The sequence below is a fragment of the Macrobrachium nipponense genome, chromosome 11 (assembly GCF_015104395.2).
Source record: "Macrobrachium nipponense isolate FS-2020 chromosome 11, ASM1510439v2, whole genome shotgun sequence".
Lineage (NCBI taxonomy): Eukaryota > Metazoa > Arthropoda > Malacostraca > Decapoda > Palaemonidae > Macrobrachium > Macrobrachium nipponense.
Genome location: NC_061087.1, coordinates 3,516,156 through 3,537,626, shown reverse-complemented (window position 1 = coordinate 3,537,626; position 21,471 = coordinate 3,516,156). Strand labels below are relative to the sequence as shown.

General features: G+C 37.5%; 1 protein-coding gene across 1 annotated transcript in view; it reads right to left on the bottom strand.

The window, feature by feature from the left end:
• Positions 1-21,471, bottom strand: part of LOC135217362 (uncharacterized) — a 347,393-nt gene extending 325,922 nt beyond the window's left edge. The window contains exon 1 of the mRNA XM_064253313.1: positions 21,166-21,471. The gene's annotated coding sequence lies outside the window, so the exon portion shown is untranslated. The remainder of the gene's footprint in view (positions 1-21,165) is intronic.

Here is a 21,471-nt window from a genome sequence, read left to right as displayed (position 1 = left end):
GATAAAATGTAGTCTTTGACCTCTCGGCCTGGCAGGGGGTTATGCTCTTAAGAATAATGATTTCCCTTGGATTTAAGTTATACCCAAGGTATAGTGAATTCGATATCAAAAGTCGCCCATAAAAATACACAAATCAAGTAAAGAGGAGTGTCATATTTCGGGAGCAGCTGTTTCCCTCTACAGATAAGTAATGGATTAAGAAATACTTTATAAAAATGTGTTTAAGATTCTCTCAGGTGGCTGATCCAAGGAGGTTGTATTTTTGGCGATGTCTTGACCTGCATTAAATGGAGCCACCTTTGCCTGAAATTTCTGACTTCCTGTACTAACAGGATCTCGTCACCAGTCACTCTGTTCTAACAATAATGCTGCTTACATAGCTGGGCTTATTGTTCACAAATTAAGGAAATCAGTTTAGAAACTGAAAAGTGCGGGATTTATTTCGCCCAAGAGGATGTCATGAAAAGATGCCAGTGCAGTGAAACAAGTTTTTCGAAAATCAGTATCTTTTCCGAAAATTGAAATATTAGGTTGGAAAAAAGGGCACCTCAAGAAATTGTTTATGCAATATTGGAATACTTTACCAACAGCCAGATTTTTTCAAAAATAACATTACAAATGAATGACAATGAACCGCTAAAAAGATCACGTAATTTTTTTTCAAGTTATTTCAGAAAATTACTTACAAGAACGATATTTTCACTCTGCAAAACGGTTTTCGGTGGGGCTGCTTGCTCAAAAAGTGCAGTCGACATGCATATATATTGTTTATACAATTCAGTGTCAGGAATATTAATTTTAACTATCTACCGGCGCATAATATACATATGTATGCATGTATATATTTTTATTTGTATATTATGAGAACTTATAGATTTAAAGCACATATACTAGAGTAAGTGTCTGTGATGTACTGTACTGACGAAATACCTGAACCTAGTATTACTTAGAATTTCAGACCTCAATATATGACTCGATGTTTTCAGTGACAAGCACCTTCAGTCAATCGTTTAATAGTTGTTTACAGAATAGAATAAAGAATTTAAGCCAAAGGCCAATTGTTGGGATCTATGAGGTCATTCATCGCTGAAAGGAAAATTGCCAGTCAGAAGGATTGAAAGGTGTTATAAGACGAAAACAACAGTTGCACTATGAAACAATTATCAGAGAAGGAGGAAAGTCAGATGTAAGAAAGAGAATATAATCGTAGGTACAGTAATGCCTACAGTAAACCACGTGAAATGAACTGACGGCACTACCCCCATCCCCCTATGGAGGGAAAATCGTTGTTTACGAATTTTGCCCGAGGGAAGACTGCATTTTTTTTTTCAGTTTCACCTACAACTTTCACATACTATCTTGTTCCCTGAATATTTAAGACCTTTCCATTCGAATTCCCGTTTCAGTTCATATGCGGCACTTTCTGCCTTCCTTTCTGCCCTCAACTCAATGGTTTGAAATTAGACACTTTTTCACAAGCTTACAGTCTTGCATTCTTTTTAAAGAACAAAATCATCCATGACACTGACACTTACAACAACATTTTTACCTCTTTTTCTTCCCACTTCTCATCCTTGCAACCCTTCTGATGCCATATATTGTGCAAAATCAAAATTAATTCATTTAACCTCGATTCTTTCATTTACATACAACATCCACTCTTCACTTTCATTAAGAAGAGTTGAATCAACAATTCCTTCACATATTATTACTAAAGTTCCCAAAGGCGCTCAATTTCTTCTCCAGATTTTTAACAAAAACCTTGCAATATTCCTCGCAAATCGCCTCTTTTCTCACCCTGTCATCATCCATTATACTATTCCAAAATACCTTTACAAATCAAATGTTTCTATCCTTTTATCATCCAAATCAACATTTACCACGACATTTTCCTGGTTTCTGTTTACCCTCATTACCTTACTCCAGCTCGTTCACTTTCAACTTCTTTTGCAAGCACTTTAAAAAGTTGCTGCAGTTTCCCATCACTAACTCCCTTTAACACTACCTGAAACACCTGCAACTCCATATTCCATTCATCAACCATTTTCTTGGCCCAAAATTTATATATTTATTGTCATTACTTTTTATTTCACAAAGATATGAAACAACAACAGAAACATCATACACCCTTGCCTCAAATCACTCATACTCCAAACAATTCATTTTCCAGTCAACATATTTTTGCACACCACACTTTAATCTTTTTCCTTTTGTGTATTATTTGAATTACAGACAATTCCACATTTCCCGACCACTTTCCTTAACCCATAATTTTGGACCTACATCGAATGTCTTTGCTCTGACTTCTCCAAACATTAAACCAGTAAAGATATCAGAGACTCACTCTTACAACAAACCAGTCACTTTGCTATCTACATCTAATTATACATTGGTTCCCAAACTTTTCTGGCTGCTACCCCAAGGCTCCCAGGCCACATTTCTTGCAACCAACCCTCCGGCCCTTACTTGAAACTAAGCCTACTTGAAATTCCAAATAACTATTAACCTATCATTAGACTGGTGAACATACTTTACAAACTCAACGTAAAATACAAATTCATCTTGTAACATAAAAGGACTGAATGACTGTGTTTATTGTATGGTGAATGTTTTAGCTACTCGGTGTTTGTCATTTCAATTTTGCCATGTTATTAATACCTGGAAAATGCTTCTAATAGGACCCTGCCCTCCCCATACCCACAACTTTTTTTATTCACAACTCCCTTGGATTTTCGCACCTCCCCCAAGAGAGAGATTTGCTTACTTAGGTAACGACTGATCTACCACCTACTTAAGGCAAAATTAATGGAGATGCATTGTGGAGTTGCGGACGATGTATAGTGTAGAACGTCATTTGTTGAAAAATAGTTTCATCATGAAACACTCTACTTCTCTTAACTCGGTCTACAACCCCACAATTCTTCTCAATTCATTCTACCTTTACTTTTTTCAGGGCCAACATATCCACATAAAGCTTACTCCTTTTACTCTCAAAATTCTCACATAGCTAATTCATAATAAACCTACTCCTTGTCTGACCCTACACACAGTGCTCTTCTCAAGCGAGTCCCTTCTTCATGTCTCAACTTTTTTCTCCAAAATTCCATCACACATACTTTCCCCTGTGTACCAAGTGATGTTTTGCCCTTTATCCTTCTATAGGGAACAATTATTTCTCTTAACCTACCCTTTGGAACCTTTTCCTCAGCCAGACATGACTTACACACCCTGTTCAGCCGCTCAATCAGTTACTATCTCATCAACTTTTGGTATTTTTCCATTCTCACACACTATTACTACTTTCCTTTTGTTTGTTTGCATGGTGTTTTTACGTTGCATGGAACCAGTGGTTATTCAGCAACGAGACCAACGGCTTTCCTTGCATCCTTAACAGTTACTTTGTCATGCATTCTCAAATCTACACTAACCCTTTTCACTCTTGCATCACTCAGCTCTATCTCTCTTCCATATTCAACAAACCTTCAAAATGTAAAGTACAGCAACTAAAGATTGCATCCTCCTTACACAGAATCACTCATTTGCCTATTTTACTCATATGTTCATAAGCACTCGACATTCACTTCCCTAGGAAACAACTCCTCAAAGTACATGTTCGCATTCCTTCTATTACCAATTATTAGCCATCTTCCCTTTCTCACTTCATGGCTACTTTATCTGTCCTCTTGCATACCTGTATGTATTACTACACTTTAGTAAACATTTCCTCAACTAAACCTAGTTATTTCTAACTTCACTAATGCTTTTACTCTACATTTTTTTTTCATTCCCTTCCTCACAAACACAACTTCCTGACTATGACCCACGCCCCCCCCCCCCCCCCGGCGCCAACACACGCATACACGCACCTACGTGCGCTTACATATTGAAAATATAAAACTAGACCATAATAATCTTGATCAAATTGGAAATATGGAGCAAGAAGAAAACCAATTCGAGAGATTTGGATTTACCACCTCGGCTGTAAAAAATATGTGAGGGAACGCGGAGTGTCCTTGTGAAAAAAAATCTAGGACAATGGTGTATGTCAGGGAAAGGAAGAGTTGAAGGAAATGGATAGTGAATGAAGTGGGAAGTGGCTGATTGAGACTGTTTGCATCTTATCTGTGGAATATAGAAACACAAGGCCGAAAAGGTGAAAATTTAACAAAATCATGTAGTATTAAGATTAGCATACAAGAAAAGATGAATGAGTGTTTCGTTGCGATTTAGACCAGTAGCGAGAATAGATAACAACTGATAGTAACAAGAATGAGTAATCCGGACATTATGGGACTAGTGAGAGGGTTACAGAGAAACTGAAGCCTAAATGTTGCAGAGGAAGAGTTTGAACAAAAGGGTCTTAATATTTAGGAAATGCATAGCTGCAGGTAAGGCCGAGATGGGGCACTGTAAGGGTATCGGGCATCAACCACCCTGATGATGAGGTCTCTGTGCAGATTTATGAAGTTAAAGGCTGTAAAAAAAAAAAACTGCCATCAGGGTTATTCTTAAAACGGCAGTTTGAGATTAAACAGAGCAGTGATGAAGTTTTCGTTCGCTCCATCCCTTTCACTTTTTTTATTTTACTTTGCGTATGCACTATAAGATGAAGTGTGTGTGTGTGTGTTTGCATGTGCATTTCCAATACTAATAACATGAGTAGTAAATTGAGCTGCTGATTTTTTTCTAGGAGAACACAAGGTCGGATTCCAGCCCGACAGTTGTACAATCTGCTCTCAAGCAATTTCATACTTTTCACATTTTACAGCCTGAAATTTCTAGTCAAATTTCACCGGTTCCAGTGGAGAAACGCTGCGAACCAAAAATGTCTCACTCTACACTTTGTATATTTGCCTTGTCCACCTCGTACCAAGGACATTTCGCCCCTTACGTTAGGCGTGAGATTGCTTTTCTCTCGAAGAAGCCTGCCGTTTTCATCTTACGGATTAGATTCCTTACCAGGAAATTGCAATCTCACCGGAGTACAAATCTGGCAGAGTGTTCAAAGCATGTCATAATCTTATAGCGTCAGTTGCGACGGTAACAGTCTCTTCAGCTACCGGAAGAATCGTGCGAATTGGCTGATATTAACTATATATTACCTAACATTACCTATATATAGCAGGTTAAACTCTATGGAACGAGACACCCCGATTTCAGTGCATTACACACGAAATTTTCAGATCTTTTCTAGCACCAGTCTACAGATATGACACTGCACAGGAAACCGAGGTGTTACTGATGTATTATTCTTCCAGCCAATAACACTCATGAATAAGTCTTTTGATACTAAACAACGTAACTTCTTAACCACTCAACTAGGGAATTTTTCGCTTAGTCTTCTAGTCTAAAGCCTAGCCTAACCTAAGGTAATAAATATCTGGAAATAAAATCTATTATTCAAAATAGACCTTTACATTGGGAAGCGCTCATATCATTTTAACATCTTACGACTGACTGCATTCTGATCTTGATAAGCCGCTGGGCCTGCCACAATCATAATGTTCGAAAAGAAAAGGAATATGTAGTATACATTACAGATATTCAACAGCAATTATTATTAAGAAACCGAAAGCATTACAGAAATGATGAAATAATTATGACAACCATGATAAAATCTGTGACCAATCTACTAGAAACAACTCGGAGGAGAGGAAACAACTTGGAAGAGAGAGGGAGAAAAAAAAACGAGCAAATAAGAAACCTTCTCCTTATGAAAGCGAGAGAAAAGACAAAGCTGAGAGGACGATACTTCTCCAGATAACGTTCGTAATTAATGCATGTGAAGAGGTGATATGAAAGCCAAAGGTATTTAGAAACCTTTACACCGACCTTCCTTCATTCGCCTTAGTTCCGCCTTTCTCTTTTCATCATCGCGCGTCTTTCCTTCTTTTCCCTTCTCTCTGAATCTTGATGTATATAAGATACATAGGAAATGAAAGAGGGAGCGAATTATTTCAGACTCAAAATAGATGCGACGAAGAATCTGTATAAGGAAAGGGCAGAAGGAGAGGGAAGAAAAGAGAAAAAAAAAAGGAAGAGCATTAGCAAGCGCATGAAAGAGCTATATTTCTTGGCGTCCTTGCAAGATGATGATGGGACCCGGGATTCAATAGAGAGGGAAAGATAATTAACCCAAGGAGGATTAATTCCCTGCCATTCTCATTACCTGTCCGCAATGATTGGCACTGTCCAGGGCCCACCTAGGGGAGAGAGAGAGAGAGAGAGAGAGAGAGAGAGAGAGAGAGAGAGAGAGAGAGAGAGAGCTGCAATTGCATCTGCAACTTGCGATCAGAAAAGGGGAGGGGTAAGGAAGGGGAAGGGGGATTTGGGGGACTAAGACTGGCACGGGGAGGGGGAGGAGGGAAGGGGGTGCTTTTTCTCTCTGAGGATCGTTCACTCTGAGGCAACCGTTGAGCAGCAGCCACAGCAGCAGCAGTAGCAGCAGCAGTCCGTTCGCTACACTCCTCCTCCGGCCCGGCGACCCCCTTCCCCCGAAGTGGAAGAAACCTTAGATGGGGTCTCCTTCCTTGATGCAAGTCCTGATTGGCTACTTTGGGGCGCCTAACGTCTCTCATTGGCTGTTCAGATTTGAGGGGATCTTAGCTCAGCCATAATTTGCGAAGCATCCGCTTTTGATGTTCCTCCGGATCCGATGTGAATAGTCATTGAACGACGATCGAATGGTAAAGAAACGTTGCTGTTAATTAGTGAGAGGGAAGGCGGGTATAGTGCGCGCCCAGCACCTCTATTGTTTCTTGCCGGCTGCTTCGCTCCCAGACAATAGACCTGGGCCTTAATCTTTGAAACTAATTAATTAATGAAAAGGTGAATCAAATACTAAGGTAATAAGCTTCCATAATTAACTGACTTTCGTAGACGGGGAGCTTAAGGCGTCAATATGTGCTTTTCAACGCGGCTAGAAATGATTAACAGGCTGCGGGTGCTGCTTATGCTTCTGCTTCTGCTGCCGCTGCCGCTGCCGCTGCTGCTGCTGCTGTTGCTGCTGCTGCTGACGACGCCTTTGCTGCAACTCCAATTTCGTCCTTCCGGCACCGAAGGTTGCGGCTGCCTCGCCTCCGCGTCCCACACGCAATGCTCACGGACGGTAACGATTCGGCCGCCAAATGATGCAATCAAATACTCCTCGTGGATACATGGATGGATGGATAACGATAAGAAAAGGAAGCTCGTATTGCGCTGCTTCGGGGAAAAAGGCCTCGCTGCACTGATATTTGGAATACGAGGAATTAACTTCGCGAAGGAAGTGTCAAAAATATTAACACCTTTCACGATAGCAATCTTGTGTGAATAATATAAATACGACATAGTATAAAATTTATGAGGTCCTGTATTAATGACACTACAGTAAGCATTTTGTCGGACACCGATTTCTCACCGAGTAAGCAGTCATGAATAATTATTGATATATATAGTATACATACATACATACATACATACATACATATATATATATATATATATATATATATATATGCCATGAAGGAAAATAAACAACGGAGTATCCGTGAGACCTTTCGACATTCAAACGTCCTTTAATAAGCTTAGCAAAGGACGTTTGAACGTCGAAAGGTCTCGCGGATACTCCATTGTTTATTTTCCTTCATGGCATATTCTTATTTATGGATTTATCACATTCCTAACTTTCGTGATTCAGTTATACATACATACCATACATACATACATACATACATACATACATACATACATACATACAGATATATATATATATATCATATATATATATATATTGAATACTTAGGCATTTTAACAAAAGACACTCAATCGCAATATTAAAAAAATTTCACAAACACACACACACGATATATATAATTTATATATATACACACACACACACACACACACATATATATATATATATATATATATATATATATATATATATAACATGTTCGGTTCTACAAGAAAAGCAAAATTTGATGGACTTTTTTATAATAAAAACTAACCTTTTATAAAGAAGCCATTTAAATGACCACAGGAATACAGTGGGAGACACAGACTTCCACATTCTGGAAGTAACTGGTCAGGATAACTCATCTACCTGGTTGGCGCTTGTGGATTCCACTCCCAAACAGTATCTATGCGATTATGAAACCTGGCCTGTACAGCACAGTGAGGACGGTATGGTGGAGGTGTCAGGAAACGAGCTACTTCTGAGTGCAATATCTACAGCAATGATTATAAAAGCATAAGTCAACAAAGTCGTCAGAGATGAAGCAGGTTCGAGTCACACGCAAAAGCTGGTTCAATTATTAAACGGGAAACCTTTAGTTTAACTCACCACTAACAAAAGAATAACCTCCCCGATATACGAACAGCACTCCAGTCGAGGATGGAAACATTACAAAGCAATTAAGCAACTGCTCCGAGGATACACACATGCAGCACTCGAACGAAGCATTATTGGTTAACTAACCATGAATGGTTAGTGTCCAGATAATTACTAGCCGTAGAGTTATCTACTTAGTCCGAAAAATTGCCCATTCAAAGACGTTCGTTTCTGAATTCTCTAAGACGACTACAAAAGAGGTATAAGATAGAAGAGGGAAACCAATTTTAAAAAACAGTCCTCTGCATATGAATGGGAAAGGTGAGAGGGGATATGAAGGTCACTGATGAAAACGGTAAAAATAGTTGGGGAGAGAACAAAACCCTCAGGGACAACACCAGGGACGGAAAGAAATAGGTCAGTCTGATACGAATGAATTGATAGGAAAAAATGGAAGCCAAAGGCAGGGTTTGGCTAAAAGGGCCTTTCGCCGAACGCCTTCGGTGACAGAGAGCGAGAGAGACCATTTGTGTGCTGATCAATGTTCTTTTATTCGTTCATCTTTTTTTCATCTGTATAGGATTCCTTCGGCTGTTTGCGTCAGCATACAACCTACGTGAATCTTTACCTAAAATGCAGATGAAGACAGCATTTTTATTTCTCGGATTATAAAAATTCAAGAAAAAAAATTATTCACGGACAGATATGTAGGAAAACATAGCAGCTAAAAGCATACTCTAATAACCGCAATATGGTTTGCAGAATGACAATATTCAATTAAATGACACTGGCGATAAAAAAACTGACCGCTGGTTATTGGGTCAGCACAAATAATTAGTCACGGCCATTTGTACAAGTCTAACAAATGCTGATATCTAAATTGAAATTTCTTAGATAAAAACGTCATTGATATCAATGAATATATATATATATATATATATATATATATATATATATATATATATATATATATATATATTCGTAGAGTTGCAAGAAGGAATGAAAGGAGTCGACCAAACGCTTTCGCGTATTTTTCACACCTCAGGATCAACGACAGCATGAAACATCGTATGTTTTAGCGATAGATCGTCAATATAAATAATATACATATACATGTGTGTGTGTGTGTGAATCCGTAGTTTGTGGCTATCTTTTGTGCAATTTATAACAAAATCATTGATCTCAGCAATAATCTAACTGACCGCTAAATTCCGCAGAGACTGGTTCTGTTTTTGGGATCCCAATTTTGTTCGTTTAGAAGTAACTGTCGTTTACCCAAGACTACAACTTAATATTGCATAAAGCTGATCTAGATTCACGGTTACATATATAAATGTTACACTCATTTCACCGTATTTATATGAACAAAATATTCCTTATATCGTACTGCCCTAGCAAATACGATTGTTTTAGATACAGGTTTATAAAAGCACAAATCAGTAATAGAGGCATAAAGCACGAAAAAGTTCTGAAGTTCTGGAAAAAATCAAGTACGTTTCCAATTTGTAGAATTTTGGCAATTACAAAAATTACATTTAATTCCTAAATATCGCAAAGAACCTAAATTGCGTTATTGTTATTATTATTATTATTATTATTTTTGCTGTCGTTGTTGTTGTTGTTGTTGTTGTTGTTGTTGTTATGGCCTACTTGCAACCAGGTTTGGACAAAAAATTATGAAGTAAATTAAAATGTACAAGAGGAATAACAAAGAAACAACAAATATGAAACAAATAAAAAAGAAAAACATATAAAATAAATATGAAAGTAAAACAATAAGATACATAATTAACAAACTACGAATCGAAACAAACGTCAGCCTGCGCAGCAAAAAAGCATTAGCACAGTTTGATGATCCAATGATTCTATTACAAGATTAAGATAAATCATTCCACAATTAGGTCATATAAGGAATTAAAAATTCCAGAACACTGTGTAGTATTGAACTTCAAAAGGGAAGATAAGGCTTATGATTAAATGCTTATCTAGTACTACTTTATGGGTGACATGTTCTGGGAAGATCTGCATACCAAGAATGATCAGTTATGAAATCTTTGACACTGTGCACAATGAACAAAACGAGCCAAAGTGTCAGATATTAGCCCACCAAGGACTTACTTAAGCTAATCACAGTTTAGATATTCAACAATCACAGTTCTCTTGCCACGTGAATGAATGAATGAATGAATGGATGAATGAAAATTGAAATTTAGGCCATAAAGCCAAGCACTGGACCACTTAAGTTATTCACTGCTTAAGACTGAAAACATGGATTGCAATAGTTGAACAGTAAAACGGAGAGATCCAGGATAAAAATGAGATGCGGTACAAGGATCTAAAGGTGAAAGGGCGACAAAAGCCCAAAAATTGTCCCAAGAAGAAATGGAAAGGTTGGGTAGCAAAATGGAAGAAAGGAAGCGAGATTGGAGGATGGTATCGATGCAAAAAGAGTAGCTTCATCTGCTTCGAGGCCAAAACCCCCACATCATGAGTATAAAATACAAGAATGGGCCAGCATCACTATTCTGAGGAACACCAGAGATTATATTTCGGTAGTCGCTAGTGCCCCTCAACTGTTCATTAAAATAAATTAGATATGATTAAAGTGGTCTACCGACTCCCATCTAACAAAGTTTGGAAACTATGGTCAAAAGTACCACTCAAGTCAACACCAATCACATGACATTTATGATCAGAATCTAGGGATTTCTAACCGATATTAGAAATTGAAAAAAGGACGTCACAAGTAACCAGGCCCTTGTAAAAGCCAAATTGCAAACAACGGAAAGGATGATTACTCTGCAAAAGCATGCAACCATTACCCCACACAAACTCCCATTGCACGCTGGTTTGAAGAAAGCCTGGGTTTTCTTAAGTTAGAAAGGAGGCACTGTCCGTTTTCCTATACAGTATTTGTTAGCAATACATAGTAATAGTGGATTATTAAAATTTAGTGCTAATAATTCTGCTCTCTGGAAACCATTCCGTGTAGAGGAAATAGACCAGCAGTCAATGTTCTGGGTTGTTCTGTAGAAGTCAATTGTTGTGATGCCATTTAATAGTAATGCGAATACAAATTCCTCTCTCCAGTTAGTAAAATTTCACCATAAAACTTCCGTATTATGTCATAATACATTAAACATTTTTCTGAAATGTACATTTTTAACTATTTAACGACTTCCAAAAACGCTGTTTTCTCAAGAGCCTCCATTCCACCAGGTATGTTTTATGTATGTAAGTAAATATACAACTAACGTATCTTCTTTTTAATAACTTTCTACGGCAGGGACTAAATCGCCACAATTAGGGTAGTTTGGTCTTTTCTGTGGGTTAATGGGAAGACAGAGGGCTAACGGGAACAGAAAAATATGAGTAAAACCATACCGACTGTGTTGGACATTAGATTAGAGTATTTACTACTCTGCATAATGAAACAAATTGAACCTAAAATATAAAATGCAATTGTGGAAACATGAGCAATGAGTGAAGGGAAGTGTGGAAAACGGGGTAATGGCTACATAGTGGTTAGAACCCCTGTTCTAATAGGAACGAGTGTGCAGTAGTAATTAACGATTTCGTACTCAACGACTGAAGATAATAAAAAATCAAACTAATATTTGGTACCTTATCAAAGAAACGCTTGTTTGCTGCGCATCTCCACTGATTAGATCATTATGTAAAGGTTAATCCATTCAAATACATAACGCTTTCGAAAGGCTTCCAGGGAAAAACAAGTCAAGGGTCAAGGCTACTTTCACTGTGAAAAAGAATGCACATTGTTCACCTGCTTTTGCCTAATTACTTCATGGATTTGATTTTAGGTGGATTAGGCGAGTCTCTGACGTGTGTGCTATTTTTTTTTATAGACCGAGAAATGCTCCGTTGAATATCCGATATATTTCAAGTTGATTCAACCCATTCACTCTCATTACATTCTCAAGAGCTTTTCAGAAACATGTATCTGTTAATTATTAATGCTTTCATGTTAAAAAAAAAAAAAAAAAAAAAAAAAAAAAAAAAAAAAACAAAAAAAAAAAAAAAAAAAAAAAAAAAAAAAAAAAACTCCAAATTTTTTTTTCTAAGTTTTACATTACTAGGAACAGTGGACATATCGGATAAGAAGTGGCTAACTCATTTTTTTTCTAGACACCTAAGATCAATTACTTAAATCTTTCAGTTATTGTTGGAGCATTTAAATGACAGTTTCGATTTATCAGCCTTCATTTATCAGCCTTCATTTTAAAACTATTTCAAAAATTAGATCTCAAAAGGCTTACTGTAAATACACCAGCTCGGATGTGTTTCGCTTCATTTTAAATCTAACCCTTTCTCAAATTCTTCCATCTACTTTAATATCCGTCATGATATGATAAGAACACAAAAACAAAGCAAACGAGTATGTGACAACAAAAATACTTACGAGAACCTTTACGAGTTTCACCATAAAAAGCGATCCGAAATACCCTTTCATTAGAGAAAAAACTAAAGCTCGCTCTCTCTCTCTCTCTCCTTTTTTCCGTTCTTGGAATACGCCGTGTATTCTTTTACGTACCCTTGACTTCAATCGCCATTTTGAAAAGCTGCCTGGAATGAAGCTGTAATTTGGAACCATAACAGAAAACATTAGATTATTAGGAACTTTAAGCCCCTCTTAGTGAGGTCAGAACTTTGAACCTCACTAATTAAGGGGTTCTGCTCCCGTCGCCCTCATTAAGTTGCTTGTTAATGAACTTGACGCAAAAATGTCCGCGCCAAAGTTTCTGGATTAAGGTAAACCCAGCAGCCGACCCCCCCCCCCCCCCCCACCCCCCCCCCCCACCCTAAGGCCACCCGGTCCCTAAGGAACCACCCCCCCCCTCCAGCAACCACCACCTCATCCTAGGCCCCCTCTTCTTCTTTTTCCTTCTTTTTCTTCTGTCACATCCACTCGATAGACCCCGTTATAGTATTTTCCGTTCTAGTAAAATTCCCTGTCAACTATAGTGTTCCGTCTCTGACATCTTTGCCACATCTTCCCCTAATATTCTTCTTATTTCCACTTCATGTCCTATATTTATGTACAGGTACTCAGAGATACAATGTACCACACACACACACTATATATATATATGTGTGTGTGTGCGCGAAATATATATGTATATGTATATATATATATATATATATATATATATATATATATATATATATATAGTGTATATATATGTATATATATATATCTATATATATATATATATATATATATATATATATATATATATGTGTGTATGTGTATGATATATATATGTATATATCTATTATATATATATATATACATATATATATATAATATATATATATATATATATACTATATATATATATATATATTGGATACCTTGATAAAAATCAGATAAAAACAAAGCTTGATCCGACCTCCAGCTTACTCAGAACGCGTGCAAGATTTTCCACTAACACATAAGTTGCAAACATTATATTCCCAACTTAACGTGAATTGGTCTTCATAATTAAAACTCATAATTAGTACTACTCACACTAACAACACGGATCAAAAGAAAAGGACACAGTTTAAACACGTTCATATATTCTCAATTATAAGTGGAAAAACAAAATAACTGAACATAAATATAGCCTCTAAATTTAGTACATCAAACAAATTAAAACTTGCTAAAATCTACAGACAGACAGCCCGTTGTTTCACCACCGAAAATTTTTAAAAATACGACATATTTTATTAGAAATTTCTCTGTACTGTTTAATATGGACATAATTCATTTTTTACATTTTCATTCTAATAAATAAATCATAAATATCCTATCACAAAATTCATGTATCTTTAACTCAACGCAAAACACCTTTTTCTGACCTTTTTATGCCTCTCCTAACCCCCACAAAACAACAACAAAGTAGTTTGTAGGCTTCCTCCCAGAAAAAGCGAAAATAGCATTCTCACTTCCGTGCGTGGTGTGAGTCATCAAATAGCCGGGGTCTATCGTTTGCAATCACGTATTCTGTATTTGTTGCAAAAAAAAAAATAACACTGAAAAACTTGAGATGCTGCATCTTATGGTTTTAAATGTAAGCGCACGTAATGCACAAGGAAAGAAAAGTTTGAATGTTGGTTTGTTTAAGGAGAAAAGGTTAGATGTTTTAGCACAGTGGGAAAACAAGTGAATGGCCAGTGTGTGCAACACCTTTTCATCAAAGATGTTGATGAAAAATCTGGAACGGATGCGAGTTTAAGTTTGTTCGTTCTAGAATTTTGTTGGTAAAACTGAGTGTGATAGGAGAAAAAAGTGCTATAATGAGTGTGAACTGGTAAAGTTTAGACAAGAATGTATTTTACTAAGTGTACATTTTACTGTATTTAAAAAGTAGGAGAGCGATTTAAATGTGGAAGATAAGGCACTTTAAATGACATGGCACTGTGGGCAGATATGCTGTTCATACAATGCATATAGTTGGAAAAAGGCTCGACTATTGGAACTACTTTGGAAAAACTGAAAAATACTGTTTGGCAGATTATGTATTAGTACATAGTGAAAGTTAGTTGATGGCTGCAATAGCAAGAAGAGGAGAGGGAACGTATATCCAGTCATTGCTTCAGTTGAAGCAAAAGTTAAGGTAGATGGAAGGCAGAGTTAAAAAAGAATGGATGAAAATATAGCTGTAAAGGAATTTAAGTCATGTGAGTTGGCTAACGAAGTGATGAGAACATACAAAGAGGTGTGAAAAATTCTCTACGTTTGAAGACATAAGTTGAAGGAGTATATAAACAGTGAGAAGGCAGCATCTATGGTATGAGAAGGGCTGGAGAGAAGGCATAAAGCAGTTTTGTGGGATGAGGATATGAGAAGCTTAGTGAATGAAAACGGACTATTTTTGGTGTAACAGTAAGACGGAATGGAAGATCGTGCACAGAAATACAGGAAGCTGGATGAGTTGGCAGAGTGAGAGAGAGACGAGAGAGAGAGAGAGAGAGAGAGAGGGGAGAGGAAAGATAGAGAGAGAGAGAATGGACGAGATGAGAGAGAGAGCGGGGGAGAGAAGAGGAGGAGAGGGAGGAGACGAGAGAGAGAGAGAGAGAGGAGAGAGAGAGGTCTAAACGAAATGCACCTCTTAAAAACTTTTGATCTTTAAAACTATGTGCTAGGAAAACTCGGTCTCAGAACCAACACTGAATAATTATTTACAACCTAATAGTAATATTACTTCATTCAGCGGACGTATCAAAACACATCACAACAAAAACCGGTTTGTTGAAGCCTAATTCCATGTTTAACTTCTTTTAAACTTGTACGGATATTCTCAAAAAATTTTATTTAAAAGGGTACAAAAACAGGTTTAAAAAACTTGGTCTTAGGATATTTAGAACCCCTATGAAACCTATGAAATGAATGTCAAAGAAGCAAAAATATGCTATATCACTCGAAAAGTTAGTTAACAGAGTTTGCAAGAGTTTGAAACACCAAAAAAGCCCTTAGTCTAATCGAAATGCTACTACTCTGCTACGTTCACGAGTAAAATAAAAGAACACATATACCCAATCATCCTTTGACGTTATTTGTAGAACAAGCTTCTGAATGTTACGGTGTTTGAAAAATTACCATGAATGTCTCATGTAAGGTTTTATTGTTTGTGACTTCAGGTTTGTCAGGCAAAGTATATGTTCAAGGAAATACTTTCTCGTGGACTTTTTTTGTAGACACAGTAAGTTTATCAAAACACTTGATGAAACCGTTCTTGAGCTGGAAGTCACGAACCTTTGCACTTTACACTTCATCCCCGATACAGAAACTCGCGCTTCTACTTTGACTGAGGTTGCCTGATGATGATGATAATTTATTTGCATAAATTTCTCAATCTCACCAGGCTGTACTTTTGTGTATTCACGAGCGTTGTACCATTCGCGATTTTTACATGTCCAAAAATTCTTCGTTTTATCAGCATTAGTCATAAGAAAGGGATTTGTGTCATTCTCTTCATGGATCCCCTTCTTGCCTCGTTTTGATTAAACTGGTTTGAAGCCGTTTGGTGGGTAGTTCGACAAATAAATTATGTAACAATGGCTAAAATAGTTTGGAATTTCCAAAGAAACAACAGGTGTTCACATAAATCACTACCAGAAAAATCGTTTCGTTTTGAGATTTCTTTATAAATGAAAAAAATGCTTAATTTGACACATGTTGGGCTTGATAACAACAAACAGAAATCGCCCGCATTACCAGTTGTTACAAAATGTGACAAATAAGTGAAAAAATGGCCGAAATAGTACAGATTTAGAGAAATTAATACATCTAGACCGAATTCTCTGAGACCGAATTTTCTGGTTACTTTTAAACTAGAACGTAACTCCGTACCTGTCAAGGTGAGAAACACTGGATAGAAAATAATCATCCGCTAGAGATACCTGGCCTAACTACCACGTTTAATCATAGAATAAAATGAAAAATAATGCGGAATAATACGTAAACAATACTATCAACACTTGGTGTCAAAGGGAAATAATTATTTTATGCACTGGTAAGTATTATGAAAACCATAGGCTTTGTACTATCATTTTTTTTCATGATTTGGAAAAAAATATATGCTTAAAGTTAGGCCTATGTCCTCAAAAATTTGGCCGAGGTAAAAATTATTAAAGGAAAATAACCAAACGGGGAAAAAATGGAAGGAGAATAAAAGCGTAATATATATGAAAAATAATAATACCCAAAGCAATGCCTTTCTACTTCATCAAATGATAACTAACGAGAAACAGTAAGAAACAATTATAGATAATCTATCGTATTTCAAAAACCATCGAAAATGAATGACACCTCTTATGGACATGAGACCCTTTCCTTATCTCTCCACTTTGTTACATTAAAGATGATGATGAAAACTTTTCTTCTAAAAAAAGCATAAAATATATCCAATATACTAAAAATTAGACGTTCTCTAAATTAACTTGAGACTGGTATCCACAACTTAAGAGCTACTTTTATTTCTTCCGTGCAGTTTGCTAACGTGAATAGCAGCCTTTACTCTTAATATGACATAAGTCAGTACGCATTACGTACGAACATAAAAACTGCCCCATATTACAGTCGTCAAATTTACGAAGGGGCTTGGGGCGTTGTCCTGAGTAAATACGCCGTTTTATATGTATTGTATCATTCTGCATAGATATTCTTCTTTAGGCACTACTTTGGCTCGTTATCTATGAGTCACCTACTCCGAGGTGCTTGTACTAAACATGGCGGAAGCTCTTTGGGAAGCCGTGTTTAGTACTCGCCCCTCGGGGATCTAAGTATCATGTAGTACACCTATTTCTATATTTTGTGGTCGAAAAATTATATTCATAAACGATATCTTCGCGCGGCCGTCTACTTTACATTTACCATGCGGTGACTCGCGGGCTGGCTACCACAATATCACCCTGCTAGGAAAATTAGAACTGCTACGCACCGCAGTTCCAAATCTTGGTTCAATTTATTTTATCAATAAAAACAAGGGAAAGGTAATAATTCTTAAAGATTATTGATAATCTATACTTAATTTCTCATATGCATGTATATATTCATAATTTTGTGCATATATATGAAATCTATGAGGGGGTGCTGCAGTTCCACAGTGCCTACCGATGGGCCGCCACTTAATTATGACCGTCACCGAAAGTACAGTACTGTACATAGGAACTGTCATATCGTTTAGGTTATTATACCTATAAAAATTCATAACTGTATTATGATGAGACAATATGAATGACGGGCAAAAAAGGTCGTAAAAAAGTATGATTTATCACTGAGGAAACAAGCTATATATATATATAACACAGCCAGTGTCAACCCTAGCACCAAGGCCAGTCTAGTCTGCATAATAACATTCTCGTAAGACAATAGAAAAACATAAGCAGGTGTAAAAAGAATTTCCTAAAACACCTCTCACAGAGAGAGAGAGAGAGAGAGAGAGAGAGAGAGAGAGAGAGAGAGAGAGATGATTACATAATTCCCTTACAAACGTCCATTACAAGTAAAGGCGTAAAGGCGCTTGTAGCCTATGCCTATGTCACGAAGCTTCGGAAACAGTAATGGCTATGCAACATATATCAAAATTATACAATGAATGTATAACGAACGCATTCCGCTCTTCAGTCACCTAAGCTCACAAAACATTTCTTTCAGAGGGAGAGTTCAGAACTCCACAAAGCAAGACTACTATAGACACGTAAGCTCCTGTGACCGTCTGCATGCCAACGGGCATGAGGCTTGCAACCTCATCCTAGAAGTTGTTTGGAAGCTGAAATAAGACTTGGGGAGTCCGACGGGGGAAAGGCAAAGGATCACAACAGGGCGCCAAAGAAATGTTTATATGGCCCATGGGAAACAGGAGATGAAGACGCATGCTACTAAAGTTGTAGTGGTTATTATATTTCCATTTGACTTTTATGATACCCTTCATTACAACTTCCCCATTACAATACAACCTCGATTAATCAACCTTGTATAAGGAGTGGGGTGGGGGAAGGAGGAAGGCCATTCATCGTTACGTGCGGTTAATACAATATATACAAATAATAATAAAAACCAAAACAGTATACCAGTCACGGCTCCGGGGTTAATTAATGAACTTCATAACCGTCACCAAAAGTACAGTACGAAGTTACAGTCAAATCGTTTGAGTTGTTATATCTATGAAATATAACTGTAAAGCGATGAAGCAATATGAATGACGGACAGAAAAGAACGCAATCATTTCTGGATTTATAACTGAGAAAGTAAGCTACAATACGGCGAGTGTCAACGGCATTCTAGCACGGTGACAATAAAAGGTATATAATGTATTTCATAATAAGTATAAAAATAGTCGATAAAGAATGAACATATCCATTTCCTTTGGAGAGAGAGAGAGAGAGAGAGAGAGAGAGAGAGAGAGAGAGAGAGAGAGAGCAGGGGCGTCATTCTGATTTTTGTTGTGGGGGGGGGGGGGCAGGGACGATTTGGTGACCTATTTTATGTTTTTGAAGCCACATGAGCAAGGTATTTCAGCCAAAATTATATACTCCCACTTCTGTTTGTTTATATACTTATCATCACTGGTAGCTAGTAGACAGACATGGATCAAGGAACGTAATATTTCCGAGAAATTTCATATATTTATGATTGCACATTTAAACAGAAAACATGCTGTTACTTCTTGGGGCTTAGGGGGTCAGGGGGTCAAGTTGAGGTTGTGGGGGGGGGGGGGCAAGTGAGTTGGATGGGGGGAAGTTGAGGACACTCGAGTCTTGGGGGGTGACAGTTGGCTCCCCCTCAAATGACAACCCCTGAGAGAGAGAGAGAGAGAGAGAGAGAGAGAGAGAGAGAGAGAGAGAGAGAGAGAGAGAGATTAATCATTGGCTGTGACAGAGACACACTACCCAAACAACACAGACCACGGATGGTGGAGAAGAGTATCTTCAAATATTCATCGCGATGAACATCAACCGTTATACTATCACGAAATTTCTTGCGAAAAACGTACTATGTAAACATAATTGCAAAATCATTATTATAACAGTTAATATTGTGGTTAACAAGAATATTACAACTTGGTCTAAATAGTATTATACTTTCAAGAAATAAAAATCATTATTGCCGCACACTGGCAATTTTCTAACTTAGGGAGCAGTCTGTAGTATACGTAATACACGGATAAAAGTACCTAAGCCTGTTTACGTTTATCATTTATAGAAACAACTGGCAGCTTGCCGTAGATTTACCTTGAAAAAATCGTAGCCTATTTACTCTGTCTTGAACAAGGCCGTCAAAGACTCAAGTTGGCCCCCTCACCCACAAGCCCCAAGAAGTAACAGCATCTTTTCTTTATAAATGTGCATAAATGTGCAATCATAAATATATGAAATTTCTCGGAAATATTACGTTCCTTGATCCTTGTCTGTCTACTAGCTACCAGTGATGATGGGGTAAACAAACAGTAGTAGGAGTATATAATTTTTGCTAAATACCTTGCTCATGAGGTTTCAAAATACATAAAAAATAGTCGAAAAAGAATTATCATATCCATTTCCTTTGGAGAGAGAGAGAGAGAGAGGAAGAGAGAAGAAGAAGAGAGGAGAGAGACGAGAGATTGGAGAAGAAGAGAGAGAGAGAGAGAGAGAGAGAGAGAGAGAGAGAGAGAGAGAGCAGGGGCGTCATTTCTGATTTTTGTTTGGGGGTGGGCACTGGGCAGAACCAGCTAGGTTTTTTATTTTGAGCTATTTTATGTTTTTGAAGCCACATGAGCAAGGTATTTCAGCTGATTAGGCTCGCTTTGCTCACCAGTCTTCCCCCTCCCCCAACAAAATTCTGAAATGATGACCCAGGTCTTGAATATGCTAAAACTGGTAGTCACTGCTTTATACCGAAGTTACTGAAGGAATGGTTCCTACACGGGTAGAGAGGTAATAGGTACGGCATTTCTTCCCGTGGAAGGGTAGCGAGATACGATCAGGATAAGCAGAAGCGTCCTGACAGCACCTTTATGCTTTTGTCTATAGAGGCATGTTTGACGTACCTGATTTCACATCCCACAAACCCCGTCAGACCCAAATAGCACTGGCGATACAAAGTCAACGAGACTTCAATGTCGCCGGCAAAATTGGCATCTCAATGTGTTGTAACATGATGGAAAAATACGACAGATATGCTCGTGACACCACTTTTACTCAGTCGGCTCCCGGAAAACGATGTTTAGCTACTTAACAATGAACCGGTTACAGTAGCCTAGAAGCCTGGACAGACCGTATACCATTTAATTCCTGATCTTAAACTTCTCCTCGAATGGCCAGCCTATACCTAAAAATATTAATTTTTCATACATAGGATTTCTACTTACCAAAATTACTGCAAAGAGTTCTGGGATCTCCAAATTTTGAATGTTGGTTCATACTACGTCTAGGATAAACCGTTGGACTTGTGCTATTTCTCGAATACTTTGCTCGCTCAAAATAACACCCATATTGTTGTAAATGAACTTAGTGTCCAGGCCAGTTTTAGGTATTTGCTCGATTCCATCAGTTTTTTTTTACCTTCAATACCTATTAGTTTACTTTGTCACATTGTCGCTAGATGTAGCCTAGCCTAAAGAAACGCATTTACACATATACAAGTGTAAACTTCGAAAGCTACAGGAGTAAGGTTG